We start from the raw sequence: 21,287 nt of genomic DNA on the forward strand, positions 1-21,287 counted from the left end.
TCCACATAGTAAACTCTGATAAAGGGCTTCATACACGAGCTTTCAGAGGCGGAGGTCACATGGTCAGAGCTGAACAGCTGTAAGGTCCCTTCTGCTTCAGTGAGTCTCCCTCTACACAGCCAACCATAAACGCACACAGACAACTAGACATGCACATTGTGGGTGAAATATAGGATTACTAGTAGGATTCTATTCAAGTTCACTGATGAATCAACCTAAAAATGAGGCCAGTGTAAAAACGCATGTTGTCATAAATAGATTTCAGTTAAATTGTTGTAAAATTGTATTGCTTGGCCAAGGTTCGGTGGCTGACATTATAGAGCAGTGCCCCTTTGTGGTAGGACCCCCACACAGCACTGGTTATCCTAATTAATCTGAGTCATAATCTTTTTTGTTTTTTTTAAGTATGAGTTTGGATTATGCAAAAATGTTTATGGAGAAAAAGTAAAAGTAAAATCAACAGGACAACAAATAACAGGAAGGGCATCTGAAAAAAAAAATCCGTCAAGTCACTATAGGGCCCGGTCAAGCAGACGTAAACAGCAAGGTCAAAAACTCAAGTTAATGCATCTGATATAAAAATGTATTGAACAGATACATATGTACTCTAGTTTATGAAACTGTTTAACTTAATTCTGTGCCATTTTTGGTTCTAAAGTTCCATACGTTTTAAACAGACCATGTATGAAACATGGAACAAAAATTATTTCCCAAATTTCAAAGACCTGAAAATCATATTTCATCATATCTTGTGTTATTCCATCTTTGAACTGTTGATGCAGGTATATGATTTTTTTTTTTAAATGTATTTAAAATGATCAAAATTTGCTTGGAAGGACTGACATATTTTATAGAAATAGTTTCCTTTCATTTTGAAGTAATGTTAAAGGATTCGGAAGAAAAAAGCGACAAATTATGTAAAATCATGCACCTTCTACTTGCTTGCACAATTTTCCCTCCGTTACCATGACCTTTCTTAATAAAAAATCTCATGACTCAAAAAGTAAGAGGTTTTTCAACCTAATCTTGTACCATATGGTAGAAAACTATATGAAGCAAATATTCAAACCAGTTTGTTAAGGATATGGAAGTGAGAACCAAGAGTTATCACTGTTTGGATTTATTGCCCAAAAAGTGCTGCATATTTCATTCCCTCCGTTACCGACATGAGTTTTTTAATTTTTTGTCAACAACTTGAAAGAATATCACAGGTTTAACTTGACCCTGTTGGAGTGTAACTCTTTCCTACATTCTGATACTTTACTTATTTCAATAGTCCCTCTAGTTTCTGAATAAGAACTATTTGAATGTCAAAAATCTGCCCGTTTCCTCCGTTACCACTTGACCGGACCCTATGTTAATTTGTTTGCACGCCTAAAGCCACATCTTCCACGTTTACATGAGAGCTTTAATTCCAAATAAAAAATAATTACATTCTGAATAAAACTTAATTCCGATTTAAAAAGACTATGTAAACACTTAATTCCTGTATATTCCTGTAATACTGTAAATGATTATTTGGAATTTAACTTAATTCCAAAGTAAGTGGGTGGTTTATTCTGATTTTAAAGGTGAATTCATTTATTCCTCGATCATGTAAACATTTATTCTTCTTAAAAATAATTACAGTCGTTCAGTGCATGCTCTGAACGACTGCAATTATTACATCCGGATCGGCCCTTCTGACACGATCCAGATGATCCGGCTCCACCAGTCCTGGCTTTGGACTTTCATCCACGTCTCTGTGGATTTGTGAGTGGGATGTGGGAGTGGGCTGAGGTAGAGCAGCCTCACACTCAGTTTGTCTTCTTCCCCCCTTCTCCAACACTCTTCCTTTCTCCTCCTCCGCCGTAGACGTAAAGCGTGATAAGGGAATTCTCCAGCGAAAAAAGTTTGGATCATGTTTGTGTCCGTGGCGTAACGACAAACCGAGATGACAGAAAAGCCGGTAGCAGCTGAAGTGTGTGTTTTCTTCCGGTCAACGTAAATATATTCATGCTCCTGTCCAATCAGAAGATCAGACGTTGTCCCCACCCCCAGACGTTGAGCAGAATTAAATAAAGGTGATTTAACGTGTTTTCCATGTAAATCTCAATTCAGAATTATTATTTCCATGTAAACGTGAAGGAGAATATTTTAATTCAGGACAATTAATTTGGAATTTAAAAAACATCATGTAAACGTGGGCATTAAAAAACAAACTAAAAACGTATTGGCTTTTTGATTGCTATGATACTCTTGGTCAGAATTCCAAATATGGAATGGCTCCAAATTCACCGCTATAACTGCCATCCTCAGTGAGCTTCATTTGACTGGAGCTGAACGCTACGGGTGACGTCACACTCCCTCAGTCCGCTTCTTTATACTTTATATTGTCTGTGGGTTTGACACGTTGAAGTTTGTGATTATAGCAGAGAGTGACACATGAACGGGCCTCGTGCCAAACTGTGGCTTTGTGAAGTGGAAACACACATTAAATCCATTAGATCAGTGAAGTCCTCCGAAGGCTCACATAAGTTTATCTGGAGCTGGCGGATTAAAGACGGTGGAATTAGCAAAGACTAGAAACAAAAATAAAGGTTTTGGAGAAGGAGATTGTGATTGTGACTGTTCTTTAGTCACTACAAAAAGGTTGTATAGAAGATTCTCCAAAGAAAGAGAAATGCAGCAACTGTTTGTCCTTTTTTAAATGTTGCGCTTCGCTCCTTTTCCCCTTCTCTTCTTCTTTCAGTGATGTCAAAAACAGACTTTCTTTTGCGGCGAACTGGTCGTGGATTCTTGTCTGCCATTAAAATTTGTGCAAACTGACAGGGAGCTACAGTTAAAAAAAGACGCCAAGAACCGCTGTGCTGCTTGAGTTAATGGCATCAGTGCATGAGAGGCGAACATAAACCACGCAATCCCAGCGCGCCGGCAAGTCAGTGATGCTAGAAATGTACGGAGTACTATTGGCTGTACCTAACAGCCAATAGATAAAGAGGTAGCCTTGTTATCTATTGGTTAATGTTTATCTGCCCCCAACACGTCCACAGTTGATGGATTTTCATTCTTTTTTTTTTTTTTTTGGTCATCATAATTACAAGGCTGCTGCATCTCTATAATTCTATTTTGAACTTTCATTGACAATTTGAAACAAAACAAAAAAATCCTCCATACAACCTTTAATCAAGCAAGATCTATTTTTCAACTTCAAAGCCATGTTATAATGTCGTACTTATCAAACAGACTGTATGAAGAAGTAAACTAAGAGTGACATCTCCAAGCCTGAATCATCAGCCGGTTTCATTTTGTGGAAACTGTCTGACCTCGCAGCATTAGAATTTGTTCACTTAACGGTCGGCAGGTACTTTTTTAATTTAACCAATCACTGCTGTTTGGTCGTGACGTAGGAAGAAGCGCAATAACGTCTTTTCCCTTGATAAAATTCACCAAACATTCTCTTCTGGCATTCTGCTCCGGCTTTAAATCCTCAATCTCGGGAATCATTGCCAACACAGAATGTATGTCTTCGTCTACATCCATCTCGACCGCTTTGTTTACTCTTGTGCTGTTCCACAAAAGGGACACAGACAGATGCTCGAGTTTGACGTCATTGTTTCACAGCTCACAGTTGTTTGGCCGGTGCGCTGCTTACAACTTCCGGGGTTCTTGAAAACCATCGACTTCTGACCTAGTCGATGGAGAGAAATGGAATTGAGCAGAGGCACTAGGTGGCGCCAGCCTGACTAGACGTCTCCCACAGCGTTTGACTATTTAGAGCCCAGTTAAATATTAGGAATCAGAATTTATTTATGGTCAAAATAGTGAAATAAAAACACCAGGATCATGTAGAGTGGGTTAATATGAACATTTTAAGACCCCAAAGCAGCAATTACAGACAGAAGGATGACAATTTTTCAATGTAAAGTCAATTAGATGGAGCCGCAAACGCCCCTATGTAAGTTGACCAAAATAAAAAACTGGGACATACCTGTTTTTTTTGGTCGTTGGTAATAATAAAATTGTGAAACGAGTGTGTAATTAAGGAAAACTGTTATTCAGAGACTATTCATGACTTCATGGGAGTCAGTATAGTCACATTTTCTTTGTGTTTTGGTCATTTATAAGCAGCTTTTCTGTATTTTACCTAAATAAATGTCAATATACGCCTCTCTTTACTGCTGGCAGGGATCAGATTGGTCAAAAATAGGGACACCTGTATAGAACTGGGACAAATCAATGGTTTTGGATAAATCCGTGAGATCAGCCCTATGTTCCCTTATTTCTAATATTTTTCTTAAAATGATGCTCTAAGTCAAGTCATTTTTAATTTTATACCGCATTTAAAGGGATGATTCAGAGTCATTTCAACCTAGGATCCTTTGCACCATGACCTCTACATTACATCTGTAGTCAACTGCTGCTGGAGAATAGGTCGGGTGTAGCTGAAGACCACATTGAGAGAAATGGAGAGAAATTCTTATGTAAATTGATGATAAAGGAAATGTGGGAGTGTAGGACTTAATTTTGGAAAGAAAAAACTTTGAAATGACAGAACATAGGTCTGAGGGAACATGGGCTCCCAATCTGCCAGGACAGGGGACACAGGGCTCAAAACTGGGACTGTCCCGGGTAAATTGGAAACTCTGGTCACCCTAGCCCCATGTTCACTTCCTATTTGAAACAGTCTATGGCCTATCCTCAAAATTATCATGTTTTCTTTCAACTGCCAACATGACAATAATCCTGCGTATTTCTCTTAAACTCTCAACATTGTTAAAATATTGTCTGAATATTGTATTAAAATATATATCAGCAAAATTAGCAGTTTTTATGCAGAGTACGACAGGATATTTTGTCTTTTGAAGAGTAAATTATGGTACTTCAAAATCTGCTGATTGCGTCCATTCATAATCTGTTTTCAAAGTGATTGCGATTTATCTTGCAGCTCTAATGCAAAGTGCTCTGAAAAGTTTCTGACGGAGGTGTAAAACTGTTGAGCCTTTTTATTATTATTATTATTATTTGAGCCGTAAATCAAACTTGAGTGGAGAGCGTGGTTCCTCTGTTGCTCCTGTACCTGAGACCTTTGTCATGGCATGTCATGTCTGAGCAGCACGGGTCAGATAATCTCTTTAAACAGACTAATCTCACGCAGCACCACACAGGACGGTAAAACTAACGCACAGGAACACAAACTGTACTAGACTGATATCCGGTGATCTAAATAATACATGAAGAATCTATAAAATGTTATTGGATGCTGTAATCTGCAGAATATTAATGCTCTGAAATGTCTTTTTGTATATTTCCAGGCTACTTATGTTTGCTTATGTTTATTTTCTCTGGTTCTGTTTGATTTTTAAGAAAGACCTAGATTACAAAAATGGGTATATATTGTAAAATTAGTATAAATTATAATGTCAGTTGGCATTAGAATCCGTGTGTCATTCGTTCATTCGTTTTTTCAATATAAAACCAAAAATAAGAAAATTAAAAAAACAACAGTTTTCTTCATGATTTGTCTCCAAAACCAAAATTAAAAAACTGCTCTGGTCCCGGTCTGGTTTCAGTCTCACTCTGGTCCCAGTCTGGTCCCGGTCTGATCCTGGTCTGATCCTGGTCTGGTCTCAGTCTCAGTCCCGCTCCGGTTCCGGTCTGGTCCCAGACCTGGGTCAGACCTGGGTCAGTCCGTATGCGATGCAAAAGTCTGACATCGCAGTCCCGGAAGTCACGTAAACAGGAAACGGTCGTTATCAGTTTTTTTCCATTCTTCATTTAAACACAAAATTAAAAAACTAAAAAAAGGAATCGTTATCTGTTTTTTTTTCATTTTGGCTTTGGAGACAAATAATGAAGAAGACAGATGTTTTTTTGTTTTCTTATTTTTAGTTTTATATTGAAAAACAAATGAACGAATGATACATGGATTCATTAGAAAAAAAAGGTAATCTGAGTATTGAAATGTAAATGGTCAAAACGTACACTACCAGTTAAAACTTTTAGAATATCCTAATTGTTTCAGTTATTTATTGCAATTCAAGTCGTACAAGTCCAATGAAGAACTTGAAATGGTACAAAGGTAAGAATTGAACAGACAGAGGTTAAAAAAAAAAAGATAAAAGAACAAAACACAAGTCCAAGCTCTGCCAAAACTACCTCAGGAAAAAAGAACAAGATGGTAAAGCTTGAAAACCTGGAGTGTCCAGCAGCACAGTGTTCAGACTTAAACCTCATGGAGCTGGTTTGGGATGAACTGGACAGAAGAGTGAAGGAACCTACAAGTGCCACACATTTATGGAAACTTCTGCAACAGACTTGGGAAGAACTTTCTGAACAATATTTGATTTCTATTGTGAAAAGAACGAGCCACGAGTGTGTTCAGCTGTTATATCTGCCAAAGGTGGACACTTTCATCAATCAAAAGGTTAGAATATGTTTTGGTCAACAGTAAACAGTAAAAGTGTGGTGTTCTAAAACTTTTGACCAGCAGTGTACATCTCAGACCTCATTGTTCCTGCACTCCTTCGCTCGCTCTGAGGTCTGAGGGCCAGCTCCAACTTGTCGCTCCAAAAACGAGATTCAAAAGCCGGGGCAACCTTGGGGTGACCGGACTTTTTCTGCGATTGCCCCCCAAACTTTGGAACACCCCACTCACATTTAGAGCGCCCCTTCACTCGATTTTTTTAAGTCTCGTTTAAAAACACACTTTTACTCACTGGCTTTTAACACAGAAGTGAGAATTGTGTGCTTGTCTGGCTGTTTTTTATTGGTTTTATTTGCTATTTTTTCTATTTTACTGACTTGCAGCACTTTGGAGACTTCGTGTTGGTAAAATGCGCCGTACAAATAAAGTTGGATTGGAGTGAAATTCAAAGAACAAGCTGAATAAACCTACAAAAGCAGAAGCATATCCTGGTAATGATGGCAAAAGAAAAATCCTTGATCCTTTAACCTTAGTCTAACTCTTACAAAATTCCATACAACTATGATATTTAAATTATTTTTGACAAAACTACAGTGTCTGCAGAAACCACAAAACTTACAGTGTAGGGATGCACCGATTTAATTCTGTTATTGGATATAGGTTTTCAAATATCGGTTCATATCCAATATTGTATCAGTTTATAAAGAAGATTATTTACTGGCTGCAGTCGGCATAGAAAGCATAGAATATTTGGATTTTGCTACATTACACTTTGGACCAGTTTTGACAACGAATCAGTCTCTGCAGTGATATCGGGCGATATCAAGTATCAGCAGATACTTAAAGCTCTAGTATCTGAATCAGTATCAGAACTGAAAGTGGGACGCTGGGGCCACAAGCGTTTTCAGCTCCAGTTTGTAGGGTGGGTCACGATGACAGATCCTGATTCCACAAGCTGCCTTTAACTCTTTCCCCCCATGAAGACGACATTTGACGACCCCCCTGTTTCCTTAATGACGTCTTTTAACACCTCCATTATATCACTAAAGACGTGACTTGACGACCATTAGAAACGACTCAGTTTTTCACATGTAAACAGAGGCTGTGATAGTTGGGGGCCACTACAACCCACACTAGACTGACCAATAGGAATCAAGGATATGTTTTCGCAGATTTTTTCCAAAGTTAATTGAAGTAGTGACAATGGTAGCTTCCGGAAAAAAACAACACGAAACACAAGCAATGGAAAGATCGCGGCGCTGCGGCGCACAGTTTTAAAAATGAGGAGCAGATGTATTTTATGGATAAGTTTAGAGAAAATGACTTTTATAGATTTCAAAGTGATGATGAAGTTGATTATAAAGTGGAAAATGGCGATAGTAACGGACTTTCAGAGAGTGAATCTTACGAAGATGAGAATGCTGCTGATGCGTCTGTGTGGAGTCCTGCGACATCCAAACAAACTATCCGAGCTTTATACTCAGTTATGAACCAAAATTGCCCTGAAATCTGGATGTTGCTCAGGCGAGTCCTTTAAAATATTTCAGTCTTTTTTTCCAAGATGCAATATATGACAGAATCACTACAGAAACAAACGCTTATGTGGAGCTCTGTGCACGAGAAAGTCACCAAGACGACAAATACTGAACACCCAATGACGGGGAAGAGTTTTATTATTATATAATTATATTATAATAAGCTAAATGAGTTGAATAAATTAAATAAGTTGAATAAGATAAATTAGTTGACTAAGTTAAATGGAAAAAATGAATTAGGTGCACACAGGTGTACAACAGGTAAAAACAGGTGAACACTTGGCTATACTGTATCTGGTGATATGAAATCTGTTTAAATATTTTGACAAAGTATATTTAAATTTTTTTTATGAATATAGTACTCAGAACATGCAGATATCAGATGCTGAATGTAGTTTTTTGTTTTCGATTTTGCACCTGACCAGGTAAACTCTCATTTGCAGTGAGCTGTTATAAACCTGTAAATGAGTTGAATCACATTTAAACATCCAGAAATGAAGAGTTCAGAGTCTAAGGTTTCCAGAGAGACCACATATGTCTGTGTTTCAATTAAGTTCATGAGTGTGAAAATCATTTATAATCACTCGTGGAAGTCTGTTTTCTTTGATGCAGTTATGCTCTAAGGGCAGCTCTAGTCATGTATGTATGGGTTGTTCCTAGTGGGCGTCCAGGGGGAAAGAGTTATCAACATTTCTTACAGTGAGAGGGGTCGCCTTTCCAGAGATCTGACATTCTAGAAGTAGATTGGTTTAATGCGATACTGTGGAACATTCTGGTCAATGCAGTAACTTCTCCATGAGCCTCTGTCTGAACAGTTCCATGTGCACCTGTCCATTGTAGTGTCATTATTAGATTACCTGTGCCATGATCAGCTGGTATGTGAATAAGTTTATCAGTGCAGTCAAAGCCCTCACCTCTGGCCCTGGGCTAAGAGGTTTGAATTACTGAGCTGTGCATAGGCCACACTGTTTACCTACATGTACTGTGTGTATGTCTTTGAACGTGCCTCTCGTACAGACTGTGTATATGTGTTCCAGTGTTCATTCCCTTCTGGCTCCTTTAACTCTGGCTCCCATTGCTTTACATTGAAAAGTGTCGCCATCTCTCTGTAACTGCTGCTGTGAGCCTCGTCATTTTGGCCTTAAAATGTTCGTATTAGAGATTCACTTGCATGAGTTTTTCATGTTCGATGTTGATACTCATTGTTTCATTGTTTAGAATCCAGAACAACTGATAGCTGGTAAGCTCTGCCGATATCTTTGAGGCGATATGTGGGGCTGATCACGATTATTTTCCTCCAATTGTGCAATTTAAATTTACTACCCCCCCTACTAGGTCAGTATTCAGAATACACTAGATGGTTTGCAAAAACCCCAGAAGTTATAGAAGGTGCACCGACCAATCAGCGAAGACCTGTGACGCCATGACATCAAACTCATTGCCTGTCTGGGTCCCTTTTGTGGTGCAGCACAACAGTAAACAAAGCAGTTGAGATGGATGTAGATAAAGACAAACATTCTGTGTTGGCAACGATTCCTGACATCCAGGAGTTAAAGCCAGAACAAAGAGAATGTTTGGTGAATTTTATCAAGGGGAAAGACGTTACTACTTTTCTTCCTACGGGATTTGGCGCATTACATACGTCACAACTAAACAGCAGCGATTGGTTAAATAAAAAAATACCCGCCTACCGTTGAGCGAATGATTCCTAATGCTGCGAGGTCAGACTGTTTCCACAAAGTGAAACAGGCTGATGAATCAGGCTACCATAAGGGAACTGTGTAGTCACAAAACAGTCTTCTCTTCTTATTAAAATGTTCAAATAAAAAAACTATTTTTTGGCAGCAGATTGACCAAAAAAATATATTAGACTGTGCTGGAAATTTAAGGCTGACAGCTGATGTTCTAAAAAGTCCAAATATCAGCTCAGTTTATAGTTTCCATTAACCCGCTTTAAATTATCCTGGTGTTTTTATTTTGCGATTTTGTCCATGAACAAATTCCTATTCCTAATATGGAACTCAGCTCCAAACTTGCTCATATAACTGCAAGCCTCGGTGAGCTTCATTTGACTGGAGATGAACGTTAAACTCACACTCCCTTAGTCCACTTCTTTATACAGTCTATGTCCTCATCAGTACCTGGTAGTTTCATCTAGTAATATCCAATCCAATCCAATACAAATGTAAATAATGTATTAAAACAAAAACATGATTCATTTCAGACATGCAAAATAGGGCCAGTGGAGGTCAGTAAAGAGTTAGTTCAACGTTAAACCCAAAACTTATATTATATAACCATTTCCCAGACTAACCAAGACCATTCAAGTCATCTATACTTGTTGGCCCATCACAGTAACAAATTTTGATATGTGATATATTGATGATGAAACTGACACAAAAACCCAAGATCAAATATAAACCACAAAAACTATTTTAAACCTACAATATTGTTAAAAAATCATGAGCTGCGACAAATAAACTTTTTAGTACTGGGTTTTCATCTGTATTGAGTCATAGTTAGTAATTCGTTCATTTTATGGTTTAAATCTTTTCATATAGCCAAAGAATAACCCAAAATGTCCCAGTAGTGCAAAGAAAATGAACACACGATTCACTTTCAGATATTGACCTATATAGTAATTATCGTGACAGACTTATGTACTTGCTGTGGAACCATATCTGTGACTGCATCAAAAGAAAACAAAAAAAATATGTACAGTATATGGCACGGTATGAGCAAAAAGGAAAGAATCAACAAGGAAAGTGCAGCAAATTGTAAATCTGGAAAAAGAAGTTATAGATTGTGTTTTGAAAGATACAAAAATATTCAGAGGAGATGTCTTCTGCATTTGAGAGATACAGTACATGATACAGGTTAGAAGCTGTGGTTGGACTGTCCCAATATTGAACAGTTCTTTGGTCTAACCTTTGACCCTTCTGCAGTCAACAGGAAGTAACAGGAAGTGCTTGTAACTGTCAAACTGTACCAGTAGCCTCTAGCAACATTCATATGACAACGGGCAGATTTGCATTGTTTATATATACAAAAGTCTTGTTTTAAAAGTGCATTGTGTAACTTTTCTGGTGGAGCGTCCATCACTTGTTTGTTTCTATGGAGATTAGGGCTGGGTATCATTAAGAAGTTGCAGATACGATACATACCTTGATACATAGGCTATGATACGATACATATCTCAATACAGTGAGCTTTCGATTCAATATGATATATTTCAAATTGATTCGATATGGTTCAATAAAAATAATGACTAAATCGTGGCTATGAAGTCTTTGTTGAACCACTTTATGTGCAAAGTTCAAACATTTGACTCAACAAAACAGTGAAAATGTCAAATGTGATGCATAAATGAGTTTCCTTCCTCATTTTACAAGCCAGTATGTGGCCATACGGGCTTGTAAAAAGCCTGATCCCGCCGTCAGATCTGAGAAGCGAAGCAAGGCCCAGCCTGGTTAGTACTTGGATGGGAGACACTGGGAAAATCAGGTGCCACAGTGGGGCGCCAGTGGGAATAACTGTCGTTGTGTTCTTAGGCAAGACACTTCACCCACATTGCCTAGTATGAAAGTAGTGTGTGCGTGAGTGATGGTGGTGGTCGGAGGGACCGATGGCGCTGATTGGCATGGCAGTCTCGCTTCTGTTAGTCTGCCCCAGGCAGCTGTGGCTACAATAGTAGCTTACCATCACCAGGTATAGAGTGAATGAATAATCCTGAATAATGCTGTATAAAGTGTCTTTGTGACAAAAATGTCTGTGAAAAAGTGCTATATAAATAGAAGACTTGCTTACTAAAGACTTCCTTCCTTCCTCTGAACAAACAACAAAACTGTAGCGTTGTAACAATATAATCAAATAAAATATACCAAAAAATACTCTTGGTGATATATCGATACAGCAGCCCACAATATTAGTACTGTATCATCACATTAACTGATACAATCTCGATGTTTCAATATTTTTGCAGACCACTAATGGAGATGTCATTGCTGTGCTTAAACAGCTCTGCTTTACATTTATTCAATTACAGGTGGTTTTATAGCTCAGAAATGCCTAGAAAAACAGTTATTCTGGCTGTGAGCGGGGTCGCCTCTCCACAGATCTGACCTGTAACTTGGTCTGGTTTGGTTTCCATGAAGATAGAAAGGTTTAATGCCATACTGTGAAACATTCCAGGCAAAGCAACAGTCTCAAAGAAGTCCAAGGAGAAAAACATTTGAAGGACCCTCCACCAAAAAAAAAGTTACACAATGCACCTTTAAGTAGTTAGACTGTATTTATAATGGGCTATAGAAGTTCAGTTCAAATTGTATAATAAAACCAAAAAAATAAGCAAAAATATTCAAACAGTACAAATTAAAAGTACACATGATAAGTACTGACAACGCAAAATATCAAACATTAAATACAATCTAATACTAATACTTAAAACACAATGCACAAACTAGTATAATGAAAACATATAAATTACTTGTATAGAGGACGTAGAGTGACGCCGATCCATTTTTCCTCGAAGTTTCTCTCTTTCTTAGCGCATGTTGAGTCCACTTTACCAGCAGTTGTGGTTTCTATAGTAACGCAACATCACCTGCAGGTCAGCGTTATCAGTTTTGATTAGTTTTCCCTTTAATCCTTCTCAGTTTTCCCTCACGTTCCGGTCTTTTCCTCTCAGGAATTTACCGTTACGTCAGAACACCGGCCGGTCAGCTCCTCGTGCGTGGCGTGACTCTCCGGTTTTTGATTTCTCCGCAGGTTGTGCTTGTTGTGCGGCCCAGAATAGTGACTGCCTGTAAATCTATTAGCAGCCTTAGTTAATCCTCTTAGCGCAGAGACTCTTGCTGTGTTGGAGCACGGGAGGCCATGACACTAAGTAACAATGATCACACACTGATACAGGGCGGTTTAGGTTTAGGGGGGAAGGGGGTTTGACCACGAATATACGAACCAGAGCTGGATTAAAGAGAAACCAGAACAAATTTAGACAGCTAATTAGATACTAAAAATTATGTACCATATTTTTTGGACTATAAGGTGCACGAGATATAAGGGGCAATATCAATAATGTTGAATTTTCTCATCTATTTTCATACAAAAGGAGCAAAGGATTATAAGGCGCATTAAGTGAAACAAACGGACGACACTTGAGACTGATCCTTAACCCAGGCGTCCATGATTCACTGGCAGATTGTGGTGTAACTCGCCTGGCGGGTGGATAATTTAAGTTTTTTTTTTTTTTTTTTCCTACGGGGAAGACGCATTGAATTTGTACATTGAGTAATAATGTGTTTAATGTAGCTTTGCCACGTTTGTTTACATTTTACAGAAATTAAACTTAAAACCACATGGCTCATTTGCATAAACTATAAGCCCTGAAAAAACAGCTCGTTCCTTGTGCACTGATGCAGTTCAGCTTCTGAGTCTAGTCCTTAGTATGGAAATCGAGTTTGGAATTTTAGTATCAACAGCATTAACCCAAATACAAATCAATGCAGAGGTGGAACCAAGTCATTGTTTTTTAAGTCTCAAGTAAGACTCAAATCTTTGACCTCAAGCTGAGTCAAGTCCTAAATCAAAGCCAGGAAAGTCTAAGTCAAGTCTTGAGTCACGGGCCCACAAGTCCAAGTCAAGTCCAAGTCCTCTGCTTTGAGCGTCAAGTCATTTCAAGTCTATAAACCAAAGTACCAAATATAGCTTACATTTTTGTAATTTATATGAATTTTTAACTAAATTGTAATTTCTCAGAGTGAAGACTGCTAACAGTTGAAACTGCCAAGTATGAAAACAAAGCCTTGGTCTGAAAAAAGACTCTAATGACATATGTATATAAGAGTTGTAGAAATGCATATTTTTTGTTTTTAAATGTCTTGACAAAATCTTAGTGTGAATCATTACAATCAGAACAGAAAAAAATAATATTTAAAAGTGCACAATAACAGTTATTTTGTCTGCACTGAAATGGAAGGATCGTGTTCTATGTAGTTCCCTCTGATTTACTGTATTGAATTGTATATTACTGTAGTACATTTGAGGATACCACATCACAGTACTTCAGTTCCATCCAAAGTAATAAATAGAAGTGGGAGGGACATGTTCCAGTTTGTTCACTACATGTACCAACTGTAAACAGAAAAGTATTTTCTAAAAACATATGTATTTTAGAAGAAATAAAAGAAAAGTCTTCTCAAGTCACAAGTCTGAGTCAAGTCCCGAGTCACTGACCTTCAAGTCTAATTCGAGTCCCAAGTCTTAGTCCAATTTATCAAGTCAAGTCTCAAGTCCTAAAAATACTGACTCAAGTCTGACTCGAGTCCATGTCCCGACTTGCAAGTCCCAACTTCTGAATCAAGGCTGGTATTGAAACACAAGACAAATTCTGAAGTTTAGTCTTTAGTCATTTAGACAATTAAACCAAGACACTGTCGAGCAATTCATTATTATTACTTCTTTTATTATTATTTATTCTTAATTTATTCAGGGACAAAGCACAAAAATCATTAAAGCTAAAAGAAAAACTGTATAGAGTAATGAGTCTTTTTTTTTTTATTAAAATTGAGTTTGAAGTTTTATCAAAATATACAAACCTGCCATTAGTGTTTTCCAAAGAACTTCTCAATTCGCTTTAAATCCCTTCATTATCACAGAAAAAACAGTCCGTGCATTGTTCAGTCTGTCAGGTCTAACGTGATCACAATGAGCTAAACGCCGCTATAGACTGTGGCACTGATTCTGATTGGGGTCAACAGGGGTCATAGCCCGTGACCTCTGCGCAGCCCACCTCAGCTCAGATCAGCACAATGTAAACACAGGGTCAAAAATAAAAGCACCGCAGACCATCAAATCTAAGCCTTTTAACAGGATATGACAGGAACAGGGATCACAATGGGGAAAAGTGGGGGATTAAAGGGCCCTTATTACACAAAATGGACTCTTGTGAGCTTTTAGTCATGTTATAACGCTGTTACCTCATCAAAAACAGACCCGCACTTGTGATTTGTTTCATTCACACATGTTTCAGTAATCCTGGTTTATTAATCTATCTTCATCTCCAAAGCTCAAAATGCTCTGTTCCTCTTTGTCATGTCATGAAGCGGTAGGTTGAGTGTTCAGTAGAAATGGGTAATTCCACGACTGAAGTGATCCAGATGATTGTACAGTACAGTGTACAACGCAACATCATGTTTGGTCAAATATGAGTTCATGTCATTTTGTTTGTATGTGAGAGCTCCTTTGTCATGTGAATAAATATAGTGAAGAATACTGACCTCAAAATTGACCTTTGACCCTTATTTGTCATTTCCTGTACTCAGCTTTGTATCATAAGCCAAAAATAAAGACTTATGCAAAGACAAAAGGCAGTAACAGTATAAGTTTTGTATGTGATTTAGTTCATAAATATATTTTATTTTAAAACCCAACCTCTCGCCTCCTTCTTTTTGTTGTGGCCATGTCCAAACTATGGCCCGTGTGCCAAATGTGGCCCTCAGACAAGTTTTTCTTGGCCCTCAGGCTTCCAGGAGAATTAGCCCAAATTACCTGCATCAATGAAAAATAAACTTTTTATAGCTAGTTTTTTTTTTTTTTTTAAATCTACCTTGAAAAAGCCAATATTTAATATTCAGTGTGTGGTTTTAAGGATCTTAGCATGAATAAAGACTGATGGATCATTCTAACGTGTTAAACATGCACATATTTCAGTTATTCAACTGTACTGAGCTCCAGTCTGTGGCCCTCGATCGTCCCTCTGCTTCGTCTGTGTTTAGATTTGTGGCCCTTGATGAAAAAAGTTTGGACACCCCTGGCGTAGGGTCTTAACGCATTCAATTAATACACCTTTGTATTCAATCATACTTAAATTATCTTCAGTATAAAAGTATTTCATGTACTGTATTTATTCATACTGTACACACTATAGTGCAAAGTCACTTGTGTGTCAACCTGTTTAACTGCGTCAGTGTCGCCGCACAATCCTGATCAGCACTGAACAGGAAATCCAAAGCTCTTCTAGATCATTTCAAACAAACTCCATGATGACTTGAGCTTGGTGAGGTGTTTTTCTTAGAATGGATGGAAGTCTGGGAAAAATCAAGCAAACAATAATGATCATGTCAGTTTCTGCCTTTTGCCTTTACACGACTCCTTATTTTTGGCTCATGATCAGACTGTATAAATGAGGTGGACTAAGCGAGTGTGTCATCACCCAGAGTGTTCAGCGCCGCTCAAATGACACTCGCAAAGCTCACGGTTACAGAAGTGAATCTGGAGCCAGGCTCTATGTTATGAATAGAACTTTTTTGACAGACAAAATAGCGAAAAAAAAAACAGGATCAAACATTTTAAGACCAAAATGACGCGGCTCACTGCAGCAGTTACAGAGAGAGGGACGAGAAGAATGCAAGTCAGTTGGAGCCAGGGTCAAAAGGAGCCTGAAGAGTCTCCTGATGAATTTCCTATTTCACACACGGTGGCTAGTGCATTAGCTATGTCCACTCATATATACAGTCTATGCTCATGATACAAAGGCAGAGAACAGGAACTGACAAATAAGAGTCAAAGGTCAATTTTGAGCTCAATATTTTTTGCATACACATATTTTTTCATTATAGCAACTAGTTGTTTTGGAAGCTCTACCTGTTATACTTTTGTCTGGACAAAATTTTTCTCATTTTTCTCAGTTTCACACTCTGGTGAGTTAAGATCTTTTGCCTTTGTATATGACAGTATATGGAGTTAAAAACACCGTTGGAGCACTTCCTGTACTACCACATGACATCACAAGGTGGAACAGAATAAACAGAACTCAGCCTAAATCTGCTTAAACGTGTGTGAATGAAACAAAACACAACTCCAGGACTGTTTGTGATGAGGAAACAACATTAGAACACAGCTCAGAAAATAGCGTAATATGGACACTTTAAATACAAATACAGAATACAGAAGTCGCCAACAGGCCAAGTTATAGGTCGGATCTGTGGAGATGAGTCCAATGAGAAGAATAAGACATGTTTAAAAGGTAGTTTTCATAATTTAACATCCCCATGATTGAATAAATGGGCGGGTAAAGTAAAATATACAAATGATTATTGTATGCCTACTATACATCATTTGTGCTGGATATTTTATTTGGCATTAATAAAAACATTTTAAGCAGCCTAAATTTGCAGATGTGATCTAATCTCGTGCACATTTTAGACAATTCCTTTCCGCTTCTCTGTGTTTGATAAAACTTAAGAAAGAGAACGTCTCCACCTTTGGGGCTGGGAGCGAGACAAAATATCACACGCTTCACTATTTCATGGCACTTCCCACAGGTTGTTACTAAGACTATGGTGGCATAAGCGATCCATATTTAAATGATTATATATAATGCAATATTTTGGTGTATAAATTTCACTTATTGCCCCTACAGCACTTCTCTAAAAATGTTTACTTCTATATTTTATGGTAACACTAGTCTCCTCTACCTGTATTAACGGGAAACACTGAAACGTAACACTCCACAACGACACAAATATACAAACAGTGGGACCTTCTTCTTCTTCTTGAAACCGCTGAGCTCCGTCCTCAGACTCAGAGTCCTGTCAGCGTTGACCCAGATTCTCGTCTCCCAGGACAGTTTGCCTTCTTTCACTCAAACTCAAACTCAAACTGATCCACTTAAGACCTGCTAGAACTTCAATCACACTTCAACTCATTTGTACATTCGTCTTTAGGGATCAGTCAGTCGTTATTCTTCAGACTCGTCATCCAATCAGCCGGTGCGGAGATGTACACAAACGGGATCAGCTCCTCGTAGTTTACTTACAACTAAATCTGAAAACTCTCAGTGGAATCAAAATCACAACTTTAAAGACCGTGATTAGCAGCAAATCGCAAACGTTGCAATTATTTAAAGGTGCAATGTGTAACTTTTTTGGTTAAAGGTCTGCCACTTGCTCTTACATTTCCGTGGAGACAAGTTATGGGTCAGATCCGGAGAAAGACGAGCCTGCGTACAACTCGAGTCAATGACACACGTGAAATAATAATAAATAATGAAAAACAAAGTTACACAGTGCAGCTTTAAATAATCGCAGCAGTAGTAGTAGTTTTAAATAATGCAATAGTGTGGAATATTCCGGGCACTACTTGACTTGATACATTTTTTCTATTTTACGTTTGAATTTTAAACTTCATTTTATCAAGTCAAGTCTCAAGTCCTAAAAATAGTGACTCGTGTTTGACTCGAGTCACGACTTGCAAGTCCCCACCTCTGGTATGGAGTGTAGCTCCCGGAATATTCCACACTACTGCATTATTTAAAACTACTACTACTGCTGCAATTATTTAAAGCTGCACTGTGTAACTTTGTTTTTCATTATTTATTATTATTTCACGTGTGTCATTGATCACAAATGCATGAGCTTGTGTTGTACGCAGGCTCGTCTCTCGGCAGATCTGACCCATAACTTGTCTCCACGGAGATGTATGAGCAAGTGGCAGACCTTTAACCAAAAAAGTTACACAGTGCATCTTTAACTAATTGACTTGGACTTGAAGGTCAGTGATTTGAGATTGATTTGGGAAAATACTTTTCTCTTTACAGTTGATACATGCTGTGCTTAATTTTACAGGAACAAACTGGAACATGTCCCTCCCACTTCTCTGTTTGCTACTTTGGATGTAACTGAAGTACTGTGATATGGTGTCCTCAGATGTACTGCAGTAAATAAAGTACAATGCAGAGGGAACTACAAAGAACATGATCCTTCTTGATAAAATGACTGTTATTTAGCACTTTTAAATCTGAATTCTTTCTATTCTGACTATTAAATTCTTTCTATTCAATTTGAATTATTTCTATTGTCACACTAAGATCTTGTCAAGACATTTAAAAAGGAAAAATCTGCATTTCTACAACTCTTATATAAATACTCATAAAAATATACCATGAATTTTAAGTACAGTTTAGTTTAAAATTCATATAAACTGCAAAAATCTAAGCTCTATGTGGTACTTTGGTTTAAAGACTTGTAATGACTTGAAGCTCAAAGCAGACGACTTGGACTTGACTTGGACTTACAGGCCAGTGACTTGAGACTCTCTTTGACTTAGGACTTGACTCAGACTTGAGGTCAAAGACTTAAGACTTGCTTGAGACTTGCAAAACAACGACTTGGTTCCACCTCTGCTCCTTGGAGACAAGCAAACAGAGGTGGGGACTTGCAAGTCGTGACTTGGACTCAATTCAGATTTGAGTCACTATTTTTAGGACTTGAGTCTTGACTTGATAAAATAGACTAGGACTTGGGACTCGACTTGCACTTGAAGGTCAGTGACTTGGGACATGACTCGGACTTGAAGCCTGTGACTTCAGAAGACTTGAGAAGCACTTTTAAATCTAAATTCTTCCTATTCTGACTGTAATAACTCATGCTAAGATCTTGTCAAGACATTTAAAAAGGAAAACAACAATAACAACATTTAACATTTCTACAACTCTTACATACTCTATAGATACTCATCTAGAAATATACCATGACTTTTTAAGTACAATTTATCTTAAAATTCATATACATTGCACAAATCTAACCTATATTTGGTACTTAAGACTTGAAATGACTTGAAGCTCAAAGCAGACGACTTGGACTTGACTTGGACTTACGAGTCAGTGACTCAAGACTCAACTTGGACCTGCCTGCATTTGACTTGGGACTTAACTCAGACTTGATTTCAAAGACTTAAGACTTGCTTGAGATTTGCAAAACAACGACTTGGTTCCACCTCTGCTCCATGAAGAAAAGCAAGTGAGTGACAGATCCCCTACTAAACCATCTGTGTATTATTTTAGCTGTTTGTGCTTCAGTCTCGTCTTAAAATTCAAGGCTTTCGGACGTGTTTAAAATGTGCAATGTGAAATGAATGCAACAATTAAAACACAAACCGCAAATGAAACCACTAATTCAACATTTTGACAGAAGCATTGAGCCTCATACCAGCTCTTACCTTGGTCATGAGGATGCAGATGCAGTCCATACTATTCGCACCATCACTGCCCCGTCTCCATTTGAACTCGTTTCTTTCAAATTATTTCCATTGTCTTTCCATCAGTGCACCAAAGCGCCTGACCTCCTTTCGCTCACGTTTGTAAAAGTGAGTGTCCGATTCGCACACTGAGCACAGACGTGTAAAGTTCTGTGTTATCAGGTCAGAGAGGGAGTTCGGGAGACACAAACCAGTAAATCAGAGGCTGTTCCACTTTCGACTTCTCTCAGACACATGACCACAAAAGAAACAAGGAATTACATTTACAATGAAGCTGAAGTTAGGGCTGTGCAATAACAGTGATCAAATACAGATTCATGTGTTTCAAATTGTTTCAAACGGACAATCCAATGTCTGTAAAAGTATGATGTTTGGAGGAATAAATTAGACTGTTTTTTTCGGTTAAATAGCACTGAAATTTATCTTCATTTATCTTCACCAATTTAACAATTGATACGAGAAAAAAAATCCCACTAGAGCCACTGCTGCCCCACTTAGGACCTGGTCACAGACTGCATAAAAAAGTGAACTAAATGAGTGTGACGTCACCCATCGTGTTCCAATCCAGTCAAATGAAGCTCATCGAGGTTGGCGGTTATAGATGCATCCGCTCTGGAGCCAGTTCCAGTTTATTTAAGGACAAAATAGCGAAATAAAAACACCAGGATCTAGGGGTGTAACGGTATCCAAGTTTCATGTTACGATATTGTCACGGTACGATATTTATTGCTCACGATACGGTGGAGAGGCTCACGATTAGGGATGTAACAATATCCAAATCTCTCGTATGATATTCTCATGATATACATCTCACGGTACGATATTTGTTGTGTTATTTTGTGGAGGCTTACAAACAAAACTGTTAATAGGCTATTTTTTTCCTTTTTAATGCCTTGATAAGACTTAATCCAAAGAACTAACACTTAAAAGTGCTTAAAACTGTTATTTCTTCTTGTAGTCTGCACTAAAATGGAGTAAAGGATTATGGTCTATGTAGTTCCCTCTGTCTTTTTTTAGCTATTGCTGAACCATAACTCTTCATTTAAGTAAAGGGACTTGTAATTCGATGTATTGTAATGGTCCACGATATTATTGTGAGAACTCTGACGATACGATATCACGATATTTCGGTTATTGTTATCCCTAACATAATCCTGCGTGTAGAGCGGGTTAATATGAACATTTTAAGACTAAAATGAGGAGCCTGACAGCAGCAGTTACAGAGAGAGGGGCTGCGATTTTTCAATGTCAAGTCAATTGGAGCCAGAGTCGATGGAGCCGGAAGCGCCCCCATACTCACTTCCTATTTG

At 38.0% G+C, this 21,287-nt stretch overlaps 1 protein-coding gene across 3 annotated transcripts in view; it reads right to left on the reverse strand.

Moving 5' to 3' along the window:
- LOC110164226 (disks large homolog 1-like) overlaps positions 1–21,287 on the reverse strand; it is a 406,356-nt gene that overhangs the window by 282,347 nt on the left and 102,722 nt on the right. The window lies entirely within an intron of this gene.

Source organism: Boleophthalmus pectinirostris, unplaced genomic scaffold (assembly GCF_026225935.1).
Source record: "Boleophthalmus pectinirostris isolate CB_2022bp ecotype Guang Dong unplaced genomic scaffold, ASM2622593v1 HiC_scaffold_7, whole genome shotgun sequence".
NCBI classification, from domain to species: domain Eukaryota; kingdom Metazoa; phylum Chordata; class Actinopteri; order Gobiiformes; family Gobiidae; genus Boleophthalmus; species Boleophthalmus pectinirostris.